Below are 19128 nucleotides of genomic sequence, written 5' to 3'. Positions count from 1 at the left end.
TCTCCTCGTGACTCGGGCTAGGACCCCAGCTTTACCTTTGGAGAGCTCATCCCTGCACAGTTAAACTTACTAAAACCATGCCCACAGACACAGCCAGAGGTGTTTCCATGGTAACTTTAAATGCCATCAGTTGACAACGAAGATCAACCTCATTCAAAGCAATCTTTTTTATGCTTTGTCCATGTTCTTTCCCTCTCCCCTCCAGTATTAGCCTATCAAATTCTACTTAAATGAGAGTTCAGGCGATACAGAGATGCAAACTAGATGCTTGTTGAAGACACTGAGACTCAAGCGGGGCTTCCATCTGAACTGCCAGGTGGGGAAGGAAGGAGGGATAGCAAGTTTAGGAGATTCGAAGGCACTGAGGATGTCTGGGGCAGGTTTCCAAAGCCAAGAGCCAGAGTCAAGAGAGGGAAGAAAGTGACTGCCTGGGTCTACAGTTCGAGATTCCATCAAATAAACCAGACAGAAACCTAGTACCCGATCAAGACACATGGCTAATAACCAGTCAGCAACAGTCCTGGTAAATATCAAGGCAGAAGCTCCGGAGGCCAGAGAAGGCTCAGTAGTTATGGGCACTGGCTTTTCTTGCAGAAGACCCAGATCTGAGTTCCAGCAGCTCACATATGTCTATACCTCCAGGCCAAGGTAAGTATATATGCTTTTCTGGCGTCTTAGGGCACTCACTGCATGTATGTGGTATATAGATAAACACACGGACAAAACACCCATACACATAATTTTTTTTCAAAACAGAAGCTTCATATTGGACTCTAACATCCCCTTATGGTTAGAGTGAGCCCCATAACCTGAGACTGTAAATAAGAGCTAAATATTCCCAGTAGTGAATAACAAACAACTGAGGGTCTGGTGTCGGAACATTTCTGAGGTTTCGGATTACCTGAGAAGAGAAAAAGAAAGTTCCACATCACAGCTGTTGGGCGTGATCCTCCCACTCATGATAAGGAGCTAAAGGGCATGGGTATGAGAAGTCTGATGACCCCAGTGGTCAGTTCTAACAGTGGTGATGACCCCAGTGCTCACAGTCTTAACAGTGGTGATGACCCCCATAGACACAGTCTTAGCAGTGATGACCCCCATGGTCATAGTTTTAGCAGTGATGACCCCAGTGGTCACAGCCTTAGCAGTGGTGATGATCTCTGCAGTCACAGTCTTAGCAGTGGTGATGACCCCAGTGGTCATAGTCTTAGCAGTGGTGATGACCCCAGTGGTCACAGCCTTAGCAGTGATGATGACCCCCGTGGTCACAGCCTTAGCAGTGGTGATGACCCCAGTGGTCAGTCTTAGCAGTAGTGATGACCCCAGTGGTCACAGTCTTAGCAGTGGTGATGACCCCAGTGGTCATAGTCTTAGCAGTGGTGATGACCCCAGTGGTCACAGTCTTAGCAGTGGTGATGACCCCAGTGGTCAGTCTTAGCAGTAGTGATGACCCCAGTGGTCACAGTCTTAGCAGTGGTGATGACCCCAGTGGTCATAGTCTTAGCAGTGGTGATGACCCCCGCAGTCACAGTCTTAGCAGTGGTGATGTTAATAACGACAACAATAACAGAAGGAAAGTCAATTGGTTGATTATAATCATTCATAGAAATCATGTTTGTCCCTCCCGTTCTTGTTCCTTTTGATTATTTGGCACTGAAAGACTGAAAATACTTTAGAACTTGGATCTCCTTTCTTTGTGAAAAGAGCCTAGGGGAAGATTCGGCAGGAGCCAGTACCTTCCTAAGCACACCAGCAACAAGAGCTGTGTCTGTCACCTGGGCTGCACTCTGGGAGAAGGGGCATATGGAGGGTAAACCATCATTCATAGACAGCACCGAGCCTTAGAGAACTCCTGCTCCAGCAGGACCTTCAGCCTGAGGAAAATCCGAGTACATCTGAGACACAGATCCAAGCCAGGACCACAGCCCAGGCAGCCGCTGGAAGCCATGTTTCAGCCCCAAGCTGCCTACATATTTAGCTTCATTTCAAAAAGTCATGTGCCTGAAAATATTACCAAGAAAGCTGGTGGGCTTTTTTCCAATATTACTCTGTAATTTTACAAAAAAAAAGTCAAAAAATAAATTTTAAAATGGAGTTGTAAGAATGTTATTCATATCGTACTCACAGAAAGCCAAGCTTACTGTTGGGATGCAAGGTTCACCCAAGGAAAGCCCGTGGGATGATCTTGGCTCTTCTTTGGGGCATTGCTCCTTGATGCAAGGTTCACCCAAGGAAAGCCCGTGGGATGATCTTGGCTCTCCTTTGGGGCATTGCTCCTTGATGGTTTTCCATGTGCATCTGACTACGATGAGACTAGAAATCAAACTATAGCAACTGTAGATAACATTAGTGAAATTCTAAGAAAGCACAGACAATCTATGTGTAACAATAACAAACCAAGCACAAAAGTCCAAGAATTATGAGGGTCAGGGGATCTATTTACCTAGCGTGCCCCATCACCTGGCTGTCATAAAATAACTGAAAGCCAACAGGCTCAATAAGGGTGTGCCTAATAATCGCAGTACCTACATACACTTCACAAAGCATAATACTGGTTCAGTCCAATTCAGACCTGTCCACCTCCTCGCACGGCATGCTCACCCAGGAAGCTCTTTCATCTTGCCGAATTGCTGGTAAATGGGTTCCATTGAATTTTACCAAGCAACCCAAAGCTTTTATAATCCAAATAAACTCACATCAGGGTACTACAGTTACAAATGTAAAGAAAGCTATGTAAATATTAAGTAACAGCAAGGGCAATTACTATTTCCGTAAGCTCACTCGTACTACACAATAAGAGATGGCTGGGCACTTCATCCTAGACCCAAGGAGGCCAAAGAAAGGCCAGGGCTGATGGCCCACCCACTAAGTTGCCATCTGGCCTGGGACCAAACAGAACAACATAACTTGGCAAGGGAGCTGTGCACTGGGCATCCAATTGGGCATCTGGCTTATCCCAATGGACACAGTTGGAGACACAGTTTCACACCATTCTTTGGCTGTGTAAATTCTCTCTGTGTGCCAAGGGAGGATAAGGGGAAGATTCTGTCACACTAGGTGTTGGCATGACCTCAATTAAGACACTTGTCCCATTTGGGGAAAGGGAGTTTCAATGACTCATGTTCTGTAAATTCCCAAACCCAAACAGTAGGCAGATGAAGGGCAAGCTGGAGTTGACAGGACTCTTGGCAGCAGAGTGAAAAGCAAGAATGGAAATCCCGAACCTTCCCACTGCACGCCATCTTAAACCTAAAGTGGCTCAAGGAAGACAAGTGCACAGAACACTGCCGCTCTGTTTAGTAGCTGACCTGCAGATGTTCTAGACTGGCTCAGTAGTCAAAGAGGAATAAGAAGTCCACACTCATCTTTAGACACCAGGAAAACAGTGATCACATTTGCTTTCACTAATAGAGACAATTAAATAACTTTCCACAACTGGTAATTACTTCTTTCGCTGAACACCTGACTCCATGTATCCTTAGCAAACCAAGTACAAAATTTAGATGTGTCTTAGCTAGAGTTTACTATTGCTGTGAAGAGACACCATGGCCACAGCAACTCTTGTAGAGGAAACATTTAATTGTGGTGGCTCGTTTACAGTTCAGAGGTTCAGTCCATCACAGCGGGGAGCATGGCAGCATGGGGCTGGAGCTAAGAGTCCTACATCTTGACTTAGAAGCAACAGGTAGTCAACTGACTCACTGGGCAGTATCCTGAGTAACTGAAACCTCAAAGCCTGCCCCCACAATGACACACTTCCTCAAAAAAGGCCATACCCACTCCAACAAAGCCACAACTACTAATAGTGCCACTCCCTGTGGAATTATGGGATTATGAGATTAGGGAGGCCAATTACATTCAAACCACCACAAGATGGAAAAGAACAGGTGAAATAGCTCAGAAGGTAAAATGGCTCGCTGTTCAAGCCTGATGGCCAGAGTTCAATTCCCAGGGCCCACATCAAGGTAGAAGAAGAGGAGCAACTCCATAAAGTGGTCCTCTGATCTCTATGTGTACACCATGTGTATACACACAAACATACCACCCCCATACACACACACCTTACCAGGAGCGGGGATTGAAGAGATGACTCAGCCATTAAAAGCACTGTCTGATCTTCCAGAGGACCCAGGTTCAGTTTGCAACAAATATATGACAGCTCACAACCATTTCTAACTTCAGTTCCAGGGGATCCTCCGCCCTCTTCTGGCCTCCACAGGCATTGCATGCATATGTTGCACATACATTTATGCAGGCAAACACTCAACATACATAAAGATACATATTTAATGTTTTATTTAGGATACTTTTTTTTAAATATAATTTTTTTATTGAAAAAAGAAAGATTTCCGCCTCCTCCCCGCCTCCCATTTCCCTCCCCGTCTCCCTTTTCCCCCCTCCTCCCTCTCTCTCGAATTTTGCATGCAAATGGATGGAAATAGAACACACTATCCTGAGTGAGGTAACCCAGACCCAAAAAGATGAACTTGGGATGTACTCACTCATAATTGGTTTCTAGAGATAAATAAAGGTCAGTGAGTCTATAATTTGATCTCCTAAAGAAGCTAAATAAGAAGGTGATCCCAAAGAAAAACATATAGCTATCCTCCTGATTATGGGAAGTAGACAAGATTGCCGGGCAAAAAATGGGATCTTGGGGGAGGGGGGGAGGGAGGTAAGGGGAGATGGGGAGAGAAAAGTGAGAAGGGGAGGTTGGGGGGAACTTGGGAAACGGGATGTTTGGGATATAGGATACGTTTTAAATGGAACAAGTTGTCCGGGCATAGTATAACTACCGTATATGCCTATAATTACAACACGGGGGGGGGGGGACAGGAATTCAAGGCCATCCTCAGTTATACAGTAAAGTTTGAGACTAGCTGATGTTACATAAGAACTTGCTTTATAATAAATAAAAAGGGGAAGAAGAAAGAGGAAGGGGGAAGGAGGAAGGAGAGAAGAAAGGAAAAGAGAAAAAGAGACATCCATCAAACAGCCACAGTATTATCATTCTCCATTCTCAAGAGTTAGAATAACGGTTTCAAGCTGGCTCAACCTGCAGGCACCAAGGGAACACTTCCCTCCACCCCCACACTGTAAGCCCTTGGACCCACCCACACTGTAAGCCCTTGTGGCTGCAGTTTCTGTCTGTTACCACTGGCTCTCCTATAAAACACCACACCTGCTTGATGCACACACAGCCTGAAACCATGTGGAAGTCAGTTCAATCTGATCTGGGTGACGAGAGGTGCTGGGAAAATACAGCCCAATTACAGCTCTCGGGAGTAGGTGTCACTGAGCCCCTTCACAGGAGCAGGTCAGAGGAATCTGCAAGACTTCCAGCCGATACATTGTTTTCAAGGTTTGAGGAAAGCAAGCCTTCCTCCTTGACATTTAAAACTAGTTATCTAGAAGCCACCTGAACAGCAATGACATCTTCTACTGAATTCCCTGATCAAAAAAAGTGCTTAAATGCGTTTCTCCGATGTACCCAAAACCACAGTTCATTCCAAAATGTAATAAACTTGGTCTCCACTTGTCTCCTTCCCCATCGGCTAGCAGTCAAGACTTCTCTCATGCTCCCTCCCTCCTCTCCTCACTCCACCCTGTCACTCCACTCCGCAGACTGCCATCCCTCTTTACCAATCGCTTCCGCCCCCACAGATGCAAACAACACTGAAAAGAACATGGTTCCAAACAACATCCCGACTAATTTTTCTTCTTCTTCTTCCTTAAACAAGGCAGTCTGTCGGCCACGTATACAGCATTTATACGGTGCTAGGTGTTATTAAGTAATTGGAGATCGTCTAAAGGATGTAGGAGAGTGTGCCAATTGCAAGTAAATACCAGGCCATTGTATGGAATGGGTTTGACCTTCATGGATTTCAATATCTGGGGGGGAAAAGGGTAAACTGAACCAGTCTCCTCGGATACTGAGAGAGATGCACTCTAGACCGACCACATCCACTGCTATTTACCTGTCTTCCTAGAGATTAGCAAATCCTCATCCCTCCCTAGCTCTTAGAACTTTCCACTAAACAGCAGAACTTCCCTGCCCTCCCATGCTCTGCCGTCTCTCTGGCCCCACTTCTTTGGATAAGACAGTACGAATTTACTTAGCAGGAGTAGTTCATGGATTTGCTCTATGAAATTGTTAACTGATCCATCCACTCTCACCTGGGATTTTCCCTGTGATGAAAATTACTTGGAAGACATCATATTCATATTCCTTCAAGAAGAGGGAAACCATCTACCTGACAAGAGAATTAAAAACCCTGAGCCTAGAAACATCAACAAATGGCTTCATCTGAGAGAAACAACAAGAAATGTGCAGAGGAATTTTCCTCCTTATTTGTCTTAAATTATAGATTATACCAAGAACTTTAAATAGAATTTGGGATCTTAAAAAAAGTCTAAGTGAATTTTCCACTATGCAGTCCAAGTCAGACAAAGTGGTGCCTCATCCCTTTATCGCAGAAATAAAGAAGAGCCGTGGTTCTTATCAGCAGAACAAAATTGAAAAGTCCTATCTATTGATGCATTTAATTCAATCAAAGAAAAGAAATTGCAAAGCAGGGTTTGTCCTGGGCCAGAGAGATGGCTCTATAGGTTAAGGACCTAACTCCTACGGTATAGGGGCTGGAGAGATGGCTTAGTCGACAGGAGCATTTCCTGATCTTGAAGAGGACCTGAGTTCGGTTCCCAGACCTAACACTTTCATGTAGCCTCCATGGACATACACTCAGAAGCAGAGACACACACATAAAAATAAAAATTAATTGGGTAGTCAATACCAAGTGAACAGTCTGAAACCATGTTCATACTAAACAGACTCAGTAGGTTCTAGCTATACACTGATATGCATATAACAGCAGTAATTACAGGAAAAGTCCATTTATCCACATAAAAATAGAAGGGAGGGTGGCTATGGGATAGTTTGGGGGGTACTAAAGGTATATAATTATATTTTAAATTTTAAAATTGCCAAAAATATAATTTGGCTGAGAAAAACTATCTCGTGTGACATTCTGAAAGAATTAATAAAAACACTATTTAAAACATAAAAATAAAATTTAAAAATAAGGTGAAAAGCAATAAGAAGATATCCAATGTCAACATGTAGCTTCCACATGCACACACATCAGTGTGTGTGCACACACATGCATAAGTACACACACACAGGATGGACAATTTTATATGATACAGAATTAAATGTTAACAGGCAACTGTACAAGATCGCTCTGTTCAAAGTGAAAATTCCCTTTATTTTACTTCTTATTGGAAAAAAAAAGAATATTTTTTATTGATGATAGGGAGATCTGGCTGCCATTACCATAACCAACTAGCCCATCACCACTAGTAACAGCCACCACGATGTTTATTGACTTATATTGTACTTCTGGCAAAACAATTTAACGTGAGCATTTTTTATTTACTACTGAATCAAAAAATCCCCAGTTCTTACAAGTCTGGAAGAATGGTTATTTATTAGCTCTCTGCTCATTGGGATTCCGACAGTCCTGGGCTGTCACAGCTATGTTCCATCATAGGTTAGACTTCAACTGCTCAGAGTGAATGCTGGGACATGGAATGCTGGCTGTCAGCTCAGTGTCTCCTCACAGTCTTGGGCATCCTCGGAGTGTGGCTCTAGGTAAGAAAGGATCTGTCTTATATCCCAGGGGATGACTTCATCCTTGCTGTCAGCTGTCTGTCACACGCCCTTGCCTGAATCCAGGGCAAGCGGCAAGACCTCCCTTCTCAGGGGGAGCAGGTGACAGTCCCACTCTTTGAAATGGGTGTGGCTGGACTAACTGTATCAGCGCAGTTATCTCTGGAAAGAAAAATCTGCCACAATCTACACTGAATGCATGACAAAACAAGACAAATCTAAATGCAGGGCATTCCACAAGACAGCCGGCCTGACCTCTTCAAAACACTGACTTCATGGAAGACAGCAAGAGTGGGGGAGCTCTGGAATAATGGAAACACACCCTACTTGTACAGTCCTATCGAGTAGCCATTCGCCACACACAGACAGCGAGCACTCAAGGCGTGGCTGCTGTCACTGATGAAGGCAATTTTCAGTTTCACTAACTTTCAATCAATTTCTATGTAAATGGCCCCAAGTGGCTGGTAGGGGCCAAACCGGACAGCACTGACGGAGACTAAAGGAGGCCTGTCGAGAAGAGATCGCAAACAAAGGCTAATGCCTTTGCCTTGGAGAGGCGGTAACACAACCAGAAAGGGGCGGCTTTCATATGACTGAGAAAATTCCAAAATGGCCAGCACAGCTAATGCCAGCATTCCATCTATATGTCGCAGCTGTCGAGCACGAGGAGTTGTGTAGTGGCTTTACTAAACCAGAACCTTGTTCTTAGGAACGGCACAGTGAAGAAATGCCTGGAATCTGCAGTTTATTTCCAAGTGCCACAGATAGAGAAGAAAGTACATATATAGAGACACAGACACACATCGTGGGGCGAAGAGACAAACGGGGTGTGATTACTGTCCTTGTTTGGGGGATTCTTGTTTCTTTGGGGTTTTTGTTTTGTTTTGTTTTGTTCGGTTTCGATTTTGGTTTTGGAGAGTGGATCTTGCTATGTGGCCCCAGCTGACTTGAAACCTAGGACTCACTCACTATGTGGCCAAGGCTGGCCTCAAACTCATAGCAATTCTCCCGACTCGGCCTCCTAAATGCAGGCATAAGTCACAATGCAGGGCCAAATATGAGGAATCTGTACAAAACTATAGTGTTCAGGTTTTTCAGACATTAGAGAAATTAAGATGCAGCAAGACCATGGTCTTCCCTATGCTCTACCGAGAGCAATGCATTATTATTTATATAAACTGCATTATCAGAATTAGCTTATTCTTTAATGCTTTGGGACGCAGTATTGCATATCCTCTGGGTTTTCTCTCAGATTTTGTATGAAGCAACATAGAGCTGCCACACACTAAAACACCCCCAATAAATGTATTTTACCTGGTTTTTAGAAGGAACACCTGGATCAAGTTTAAGTAGCAAGTGGTATGACTACCTGCCAAATGAAGTTACACCAGGCCTAGGAGGCAGCAGGCATCTATATTTACATAATTTAGACCTGAATCGATACAATCTGATTTTAGGGAATAAAACAATAATCAAAATAGCTAGCTACCTATTACCTTTAGTATTTACCTATTCAAAATGCCATCATCTACAAATTAAATTTTGTGTGCAAAAAAATTTTGGGTTCTGTGAACCCTCACTGCATTTCCACTGTAAAGAGATGGTCGGAGCTGCAGGTTTAGCTCAGTGCTAGGAGACTCTCCTGTGTGAGCCAGGACCTGCGCTGGACGAGCAAGGCCACAAGGAAGGAAAAATAAACCACTTAAAAAGTATTGCTAGACATTGCTGTTATAGGCTTAGCTGTGTTTTAAAATAGAGTTATTTTGATTTTGGATTTGGCTTCCCTAAGGAGATAGGTCATGATCATATTTGGATAGAAAATAGGAGCTACCTGGGTTCAAACACTAAGCCTTCCGAGTCGATTTCCTAAAGCCAAAGAATACAATAGGCGGTACAGCTGGGTAATTTCCAAACTAAACACAGAGACTGGCCTGATTAGGGAAGACAGACATTGACTTTTGCTGTAGTTGCCTAATATAGATCTTTGGGCTAGAGAAGCAGAGACTAGCAGAGGGGACAAGAAGGCAGTGCTGCTCCAGGCTGTGCTGGCATCTTAGGGGACACCTGCTCCCAAAGGAAAGCCCAGAGACCCTGGAGCTCACCTAGCATTTACAATGTGGGTTGTACTGCTTGCAACTAGAAGATGAGAAGAAAAGGCTCTCGGGAAGCTGTATGCATATGGCCTGTGGACCATCCTCTCTCTAGCCTGGGTCAGACAGCATGAAATTCAATGCAGCTCTTCCATGTCAGAACGGTATTTAACACAGAGGTAGAAGAAAAGAATCCTTAAGAGCCATGCCAAAGTATCCTCCGTCCATTTCTGTTCCTATACCTTTATCAAAACACACAAAAGTTGTCTCCTGCAGGAGCTCTCTCACTGATGAAAAATACGACTGATTTTTGTGGTCACTATTCATAACAGGCTCACCATCATATCTGCCTGAAATGGGAGTTAAAAAACAATACTATACTGGGACTTTAGAAGTATCTGGGTGAAGGACCAAGTGACAATCTGTTCAAGTCTTCAATCTAGGGATAAATCTATTCAAGTCCTACAAAGTCCCAAGCAAAAGAAAACTGGGGAATATCCAGGTTCAGAGGCATACCAGATAAAAGCTATCATGACCAGAGAAGGATTTCATGCAAACTATAACAGCAACAGACATGTGAAGACCTTGTGTCTCCATGAATCTAAGACTATGAATCCTAAAGATGTTTTCTTGACTTGCTAAAACGTCTAGCCCAGAAAGAGGAATCAGTAGATAATGGCATTCACAGCCAGGCCTGATCATCTGAGAGCCAAAAACCACACTTATCCTCAGACCTCTATACATACACCAGAGTAGATACGTGTGCACATATGTACACCACACACACACACCACACACACCACACACTCACACACAAAATAAATAAATATAGTGGATTTTTTAAACTTTTCTGTGACTCAGTATCTGAGCCTCAAAAGCAACTGTGTCCTGTTAAGCCATCTCTTCTCAGTCAGTGTCTATGTCTGGTGACAATAATTTTTGGGTTGTTGTTTTATTTTTTTGTTTTTCAAGATAGGGTTTCTCTGTAGCTTCGGAGCCTATCTTGAAACTAGCTCTTGTAGACCAGGGTAGCCTCAAACTCACAGAGATGCATCTGCATCTACCTCCCAAGTACTGGGATTAAAGGTGTGTGCCACCACCACCTGGCATGGTGACAATTCTAAGGAGCTAGATCCTGGAATAATGGGTTTGGTCTCAACTTTATCATGAACCTTGACCTCTTCCTCCTTTAAGCGCTCATCCTGAGTAGAGACCTGAGGTCGCGTGCTTTTAGAGAGTGAGGGGCTGAGACGAAAAGATCAACTTTTCTCAGAAGCTGTAGCTACACCTACTGCAACTCCACAATGCTGATGGCGACCATGTCCGTCTATCAGCAGGAGACACTAATCATTTTCCAGTCAGTTGTGCTGAGGCGCTGGAGAGATGGCGCAGCAGTTAGCAGCTCTTGCTGCTCTCTCAGAGGACCAGGACTCCATCCCCATCCTGGGTATCTCCGAGACCCCGCAACTCCAGCTCTAGGGGGATCTCACATCTTCCTGGTAGCCTCCACAAGTATCTACACACACGTGGGCAGACATATACACAGGCATACAAACACAAAAATGAAACTACACACACACACACACACACACACACACACATCAGAAGCAACTCTTTCTACAACCAAGGTTAAGCTACACTTAGGATGCCTATAGGTTAGAACTAACCTGAGGAACCCTTAGAGTTCTGGGTTCACCACCAACCTAAAGTTCACATGTATGATGGTTAGTTTAACTCTGGTCTTGGCACAGTATAGAACCACCCGGAAGGGAGTATCAGTGAGGAACTGTGTAAGTTGGCCTGTGGGCACATCCATGAGGGATTTCCTTAACTGGTTCACTGGGGTAACATCCTGAACATGGGTGACACCATTTCCTGTCCTGGGCTCTGAACCATGCAGAAAGGACAGAGCCAGCTGAGAGGTAGCATGAAAACGCATTGCTACAGTTCCCACTGCCTTGGCTTATCTGTGATGATGAACAGTAATCAGAATTGTAAGCCAAATAAACTATTCTCCCTCAAATTGCTTATAGATAGTGACAGAAAAATTAAGACACCAGAGAAATGCTGGAGGTGGAGGGCACGAATATGGCTCATTTGAGCATTTTAAAAGTCTTTCCAGTGTGCAGGTACTTATTAGCCAAACTTGCTCTGAGAACCTCAAAAGAACATTTCCATTAAATGCAACAGGCCTCTACCAAACAGTAACTGACACCTTGTAATGTGCGCTTCACTTCCTAAGAGATCAGAGTACCAGCCGGGGCTGCATATAAAAACCATTGGGGCCAAGGCACGAATCCATATTTACACTGGCACCCACGTCAGCTCTGACTCTGACACGCTACCCAAGCAGGTCTTCCGGAGGCCAGATGCTGGGGAGGGATGGAAGAGCAGTCTCTTGCAGAGGGAAACAGGTGCAAGAGAAAAGAGTGTTGAGATAGTTGGGCGGGAAAAGTGCTGCTGAGCATGCCTGGCCCCGAGTTCGGATCCCTAGAACCTACAGGAGAGCCAGATACCTGTCATCCCAGCACGCCCCATAGGGAGGTGAGAGAACGAGACAGAACAGCTGGATGCTCACAGGACAGCTAGCAAGATACACAGGGCAGTGAGCAAGAGAGGCACTGCCTCTGATAAAATGGGAAGTGGGAACTTCACCCAAGACTGTCCTCTGACCTGAACAGAAGTGGATCGTGGTATACCCACGCCAGCACTCACACACACTCAGGTGTGAGACATTGGCATTACTGGGAGTGGGCAAAGAGCACTGGAGTAACATCTTAGGACAGTGGGCTATAATGCCTCGTATTCTAAAAGACTCTCAGAAAGTCTGCACGTATTTTATTTTTAGTTGTTCGTCTGCAGGAGGAAAAAAGTCTCCAAAGAGAAATGAATGCTCTTCAGTAGTTTATAATCAGAAGCAGAAGCTGGAAGAGTTCAAAGACAACCTCCAACCCATAATGTAGACCAGCCTGGACTACTGGAGACCCTATTTCAAAATACCAAAGGGGGTGTACAAATAAGGGGAAACAAGGCTAACTTTGAGACTTCTGCCTCGAGACTGATGCCCATAAAATACAACTCTTATAGGGGCATTCAAATGTGTCTCCAACTGATTCACTAAAAAACTGAAAACTACCATCATTGCCAAAAGGAATCACTGTTAAATTCAGTAGCCATCCTCATTGTTCTACCTTGAAACACGAGGCTCACATTTTAAGCTTTCCACAAATGCTACACAGGTCAAATACCAATTTCTGGTGTTTAAGTATATACATTGACAACCACAATGATAACTGATAAAGTGACGATGATGATGGTGATGATGGGGATGATGGGGATGATGATGATGATGGGGATGATGATGGTGGTGGTGATGATAATGGTGATGATGCTGATGATAATGATGATGTTGATGGAGAAAAACAATGACTGAAGCTAATAATCTACATGGGCCTGGCAGGTGATGGCATAGAACAGAAATGCATGAGTTCTTCTGATATCTACTCTAACATTGCATATATGATTCAAGAGGAAAAAGGAGCTGGCTTAAAAGTGTGCATCTGTCAATGAACTGGGTATTGTGACTTACAACTATTGTCTCTGTACCCAGGAGGCTGAGTTGGGAAGACTGCCATGAGTTCAAGGCTAGCCTGAGCTGCATAGCAACCATCAAGCCAACCAGGGTTACATAAGACCTTAAAAAGTAAAATAAATATGATTATATCTATATAAATAACTCTACAGATATGTATGTTAGAAAACACGCACATATACACACATATGTGTAGTGATGGGAGCAAGCAGGCCTACTTTTCGTCCTGCCCGGCTCCTGCACGGCTAGCTTAGCCCCAGAATAACAACACACAAATTGTATTCATTTAAACACTGCCTGGCCCATTAGTTTTAGCCTCTTATTGGCTAACTCTCACATCTTGCTTAACCCATTTCTAATAATCTGTGTAGCACCACGAAATGATCACTTACTGGGAAAGATTCAGCATGTCTGACCTGGCAGCGGGCTCCATGGCGTCAGCCTCACTTCCCTTCTTCCCAGCATTCTGTTCTATCTACTCCGCCCACCTAATTTTCTGCCCTATCAAAAGCCAAGGCAGTTTCTTTATTAACCAATGAAAGTAACACATAGACATCATTTCCCTCCTCCATCACATATGTGTCTATGTGTATATATGTATACACATGTGATTATGTGTGCATATGTGTGTATATTGTTATGACTATATATGTACATGTGGTTATGAATATGATTATATGTGTATATGTATGCATGTATATATGATATATTATAATAAATGGATATGTGTGTGTATAAATGATGTGCCTGGTCGACCAAACAGGAGGAAGATAAAACACAAACAGCCACAACATTCACTCTGACCTGCTTCACACATCAAGTCCATAGGAACAGACAAATGCGCATTCCTGAGGTCTGCTGCTCAATGGAATTTTGGGACAGGAGAAACTTTTCTCATTTGTTTCTGCTGTAAAACTCACAGGCATGCTTTATGTTCTACACTATACGAGGATGTCCACAGACATAAATAAAAAGAACGGTATGAAATCAATCCCTTCTCTGGAACAGTTACTGAACAGAGGGCACAAAAGCTCACAGGTTCCACCTACTCGGTCTAATACTGTTTCTGCGTGTGGTGTTAAAGGCCCTACCTTTCCAATACATCAAAATGATGTTATTAGTGCCCAGCATCCACCATACCTGTCCGACTGACCTGTGGCATTTACTGTAATAAGGGGATAAAAATGATGATAGGCCAGCTCTCTCTTCCCAATATCACCTCTCTATCAAAGACCTCAGTTGTCAGTTTTAGGATTCCCAGAAATAATTTAAGTAAAAACATAGTTTCAAATGGGAAAAAAAAAAGTATTCTAGAACTAACTTTTCCCAGAGAACCTTTTTTCACTTTGTTCTTATTTATTTATTTATTTATTCTTCTTTTATATAGTACACCCCAACTGTAGTTTCCCCCCCTCCACTCCTCCCAGCTCTCTCCTCCCCTCTCCTCCAGATCCACTCCTCCTCTGTTTCCCTTCAGAAAAGAGCAGGCCTTTCAGGGATGTCAACTGAACACAGCATAACAAGATGCAATAAGACAAGACACAAATCCCTTACATTGAGGTTGGGCAAGGCAACCCAGTAGGAGGAAAAGGGTCCCAAGAGTGGGCAAAAGAGTTAGAGATACTCCCACTCCCACAAAAACACAAACCAACAACCAAAACACACAGGCTCTGTGGTTGCTGCTTCAGTCTCTGGGAGGCCCTTTGAGCCCTGCTTAGTTGATTCTGTGTGCCATGTTCCCAGAAAATCTTTTAAAAACAGCTTCATGGATTGTTGTTGTTGTTGTTGTTTGTTTGTTTGTTTTTGGTGGTGGTTGTCACCATACAAATGAAGTTTGCATTCAACTTTGAGCAATGTAAAGAAATAGCAAATAGGAATCATATTACTCTTCCATCACTACTGAGAACTGATTGAAATAAAAACCACGGTTTTCTATACTATTGGAGCTAGAGGGTCTTAGAGATTCCCATTCCAAAGCTCCAACCGTAATTGCTGAACAGCACTGTGAATGGCACAGGTTGAGTGGAGAGAGGAGGAGCGGAGACACTGAGGTAACAGCTGCCTGCCTTGAGACTCCACCTACGCTTAGCACAGAACCTAAAGGTAGGTTTTCCATACTCTGTTACAGGATTGCCAGCTGCTTGGGTGAGTAAGGAAAAACATGAGTTTTTCATTGCTGGTGAGTACCTAACCACACACCTGGGCACAGGAGCACAGGAGCAAAGGTTCCCGCTTTGCCTACACAGGTGGCAGGCTAACACTAAAGGCCCCAAACACCTGTCACCGGAAATCACCTTAACAGTGGCATCAGGAAGGCTTGGCTCCACAGTGAGAAAAGATATGGGGAGCGGCCTGCAACAATGAAAATCTCCCATGTTTAGATACCTTTTGATCTGGCGGGGAAAGAAAAGTAAAAAGCAAACCATCAAAGGAGCCCAAACACTTCTAGACCAATAGATCATACCACCCTTTCATCTGCATAGTATAAATGAAGTTAAAATCCTATAACAGACCATAAGAGCCGTTCATAGTTGTAGTGACAAACAGCTCTCTTACAAAATGTTTAAAGTCTTTTATATTTAAAAACATTTTAAACTAGGGAAGAATATTTAAAGAAATATCCCCTATCCTTTTCCACATATTCCCAAGTCAAACCTAAACTCTCTGTGGTACCCAAAATCCCATTCTATGTTCTATTAGCCAACATAAAATTGCCCCAAGAACAACAGGCGTTCTCCTTCTATTGAATATCTTAGGCAGTATAAATTGATGTGCAGTTAACAAGAGCACACAAACAGGCAAATGTTACAGGTCCTCTGGCATCATTAACACAAAATAGCAATTCTGCTCTGTAAATGTTATCAATGGACTCTCACTGATCCAAGCACAGGGCCCAGAGAGATGGGCAATAAGGGCACTGGCCACTCTTCCAAAGGACCTGACTTGGGTTCCCAGGGCCCATGTCACATGGCTCATGACTGCCCATACCACCAGCTCCCTCTTCTGGTCTCTGCGGGCACATAAATACATACACATACACATAGAGACACAAATACACATAAGTAAAAACGTTAAAAATAATAAATCTTGAAAATAAGTGCCACATTTGGTCTATTACACACATACATGTATAAATACATATGGATGGAAAGAACAAATAAGTACTTAGCATTTTCAGGAATACATTTTAGATTATTCTGAGCCTTATATAAAATAAGCAAACTAACATGAATGTTATTAATCAACTTTAAAAGGTTTATAAAAATACAAAATGGCACTAACTAATATTGTGAACTATTAAAATTAATTTTTCTTTAAAATGCATTAAGCATTACATCTGGAAAAGCAAAACTGAGCTTAAGACGTAGCTGTCAGAGGCATTATCTGTGACTGATAATAATCACTCTGGAATGGTTCCACATGTCCTGAGAGCACCAAGACCCGTTGAATTGCTCCCAGACAATAAGCTCTCTAAATAGCAGCCACATTTCCAGGACTTGCTCTCACACTTACGCCAGAGAAGCTGATTACAGAGCAAAATACACTGAATAAGCGCAAAACTTGCCTGAGATTTCTGACCAAAGCCACGTTTTATGATTTTTTGCATTTAGGCATGTTTTATTCTTAGCAGCTGAATAATATCCAAGAAGGCTTCAATGCAATTTTCACATTTTAATTGGGCTTTATTCATGGTAAAAACCTAGATTAGGAATCTCCTATGAATGCCCAGTGGAAGAGAGTGAATCTAGTTCACATTCCAAACAAAACAGTGCAAAGACATTCATTAAAAGTTGAGGGAGGGGTAGATAACACAATTCACACTTAAAATATTGACCATCACAATGGAGCTTAGAAAAACAAGTGGCTAAGGCATGCTTCCGAGGTGCTTCTTCTCAAGGCTGGCCCGGGCGGTCATCACAAAGATCTCCAAGTCTTCCTCCTAAGCTGGTTTCTATAGGAACTTCACAATGCCTGTCTTCTCTGACAGGGATGCACAGAAAATGACGGGAGGAGTTGAAAGACACCCATCTTCGTTAACTCGAGGGGAGTAAGTTACAACACTTTAAAACAACAACTTACTTACAAAACATGTGAAATGTCAGGGAGACTGATCATAGCCCACACTTGAAGGGAACTTGAAAAACCAGGCATGCTCGCCTGAGGCTGTGTCCTCGATGCTGCGTGCTCACTGTCATCTTGGTCAAACTTGCTGATGGTGTTTCTCTTTAGGCTCAGTCAGAACGGTGGCCAGTATTATCATATTCCTTCTCAGACTGCAAACTGGAGAAGTTAAGTGGCGCTAATCTCAGGATGGAAAATGCAAGACAAAAAAATGTACTCTGACTTGTCATATAACAAACACGTATGAGCCAAAAGCAATGCCCTGTGCTTGTCTCTTATTCCAAAGTTAACGAAAAACAACAGACAGAAGAGCTCGACATCCAGCATCAGAGAAGACACTTAAATTCACGGGGCATGGTGATAGGGGTCTGCAACCCCAACACTTGGGGAGTGGGAGCAGGACAGTGATTCTGAGGGCAGCCTGAGCTAGAACAGTGAGTTCTGGGCTAGCCAGGACTACTTAGCCATACCTCATCTCAAAACATGAAATTTTAAAGAAAGCATTTAATTACAGTACATGATAGGAAAAAAAATGTTATAGAAAGCCCACTGCAGGAAGGGGACATCAAAGAGAAGAAAGCGGGGTCTAAAATGACAGACTTTCAAGGATCATTTGGATTCATAGGTGTTGATAAAGACCAGAAAGGACACCGCGAGCAGAAAACCTGCAGTGAAGCCCACCGGTGACATCTGCGACATGGCTTTGGCACTACCTCACTAAAAGAAACTGAGGAACAGAGACAGACATAGAGATACTAGGGGGGAAAATTGACTTTTGTCATTGTCCCTTTGATGTGGGAGTGATTTCTTATTAATAAAGAAACTGCCTAGGCCCATTTGCATTTGATAGGCCAACCCTTAGGTGGGTGGAGAAAACAGAACAGAATTCTGGGAGAAAGAAGCTGAGTTGAAGAGTCGCCATGTTTCTCCCACTCCAGACAGACGCAGGTTAAGATCCTCTCTGGTAAGCCAGCTCATGGGCTACACAGAATATTAGAAATGGGTTAGAACAATATGTAAGAGCTAGCCAATAAGAAACTGGACCTAGCCGGGCCAGGCAGTGTTTGAAAGAATACAGTTTCCGTGTAATTATTTCTGGGTATAAACTAGCCATGCGGGCGGCCGGGTGCCGGGGACGCAGCCCCGCCGCTCCTATTTCAACAGATGGCGCCCAGACGTGATGGGCTAAATCCACTTAAAAACCTGAGAGGGCTTAAAAAGGAGAGAGAGAGAATTTAATACAGCTTTTTGCTGTTTCTGGGTTGCGTGCCGCAAAGAAATTGTCCTGACTCGGCAGCAGGAAAAAACTGGCTGTTTTAAAATGCCGGCTTTCTGGGCTGTGCCGCCATTGTGATCTCTGTCTGGCTCCGGCGGGAGACAGAGCTTATGAATGGAGCATTTGGATTAAAGTGCTACGATTTGTTTGATGGCAACTAGACTGCTGTGTGCCTAAAAGGGGGACATTGTGTGCCACAGCTCAGAGGCACAAGCAGCTCCGCCATGCTAATGGTGCAATGTGCAAGGATCAGAGGCACGAGCGGCTCCGCCATGTTGGACTGGGCGGGGCCAGCATACAGTACCTGTTTTTGACCTAGGAATGTCACAGCTTAGATTCTTAAGCGCTTAGTGATTTAAAGGTGCTTAGTGATTTAAAG

At 43.6% G+C, this 19128-nt stretch overlaps 1 protein-coding gene and 1 long non-coding RNA gene across 5 annotated transcripts in view; both read right to left on the bottom strand.

Moving 5' to 3' along the window:
* Positions 1-19128, bottom strand: part of Eps8 (EGFR pathway substrate 8, signaling adaptor) — a 180711-nt gene that overhangs the window by 136813 nt on the left and 24770 nt on the right. The window lies entirely within an intron of this gene.
* LOC126497291 (uncharacterized) overlaps positions 1-19128 on the bottom strand; it is a 421870-nt gene that overhangs the window by 400586 nt on the left and 2156 nt on the right. The window lies entirely within an intron of this gene.

This window comes from Alexandromys fortis, unplaced genomic scaffold (assembly GCF_014885135.2).
Source record: "Alexandromys fortis isolate MF-2015 unplaced genomic scaffold, M_Fortis_MF-2015_v1.1 scaffold_21, whole genome shotgun sequence".
NCBI classification, from domain to species: Eukaryota; Metazoa; Chordata; class Mammalia; order Rodentia; family Cricetidae; genus Alexandromys; species Alexandromys fortis.
This window is presented reverse-complemented; position numbering and strand designations above follow the sequence as displayed.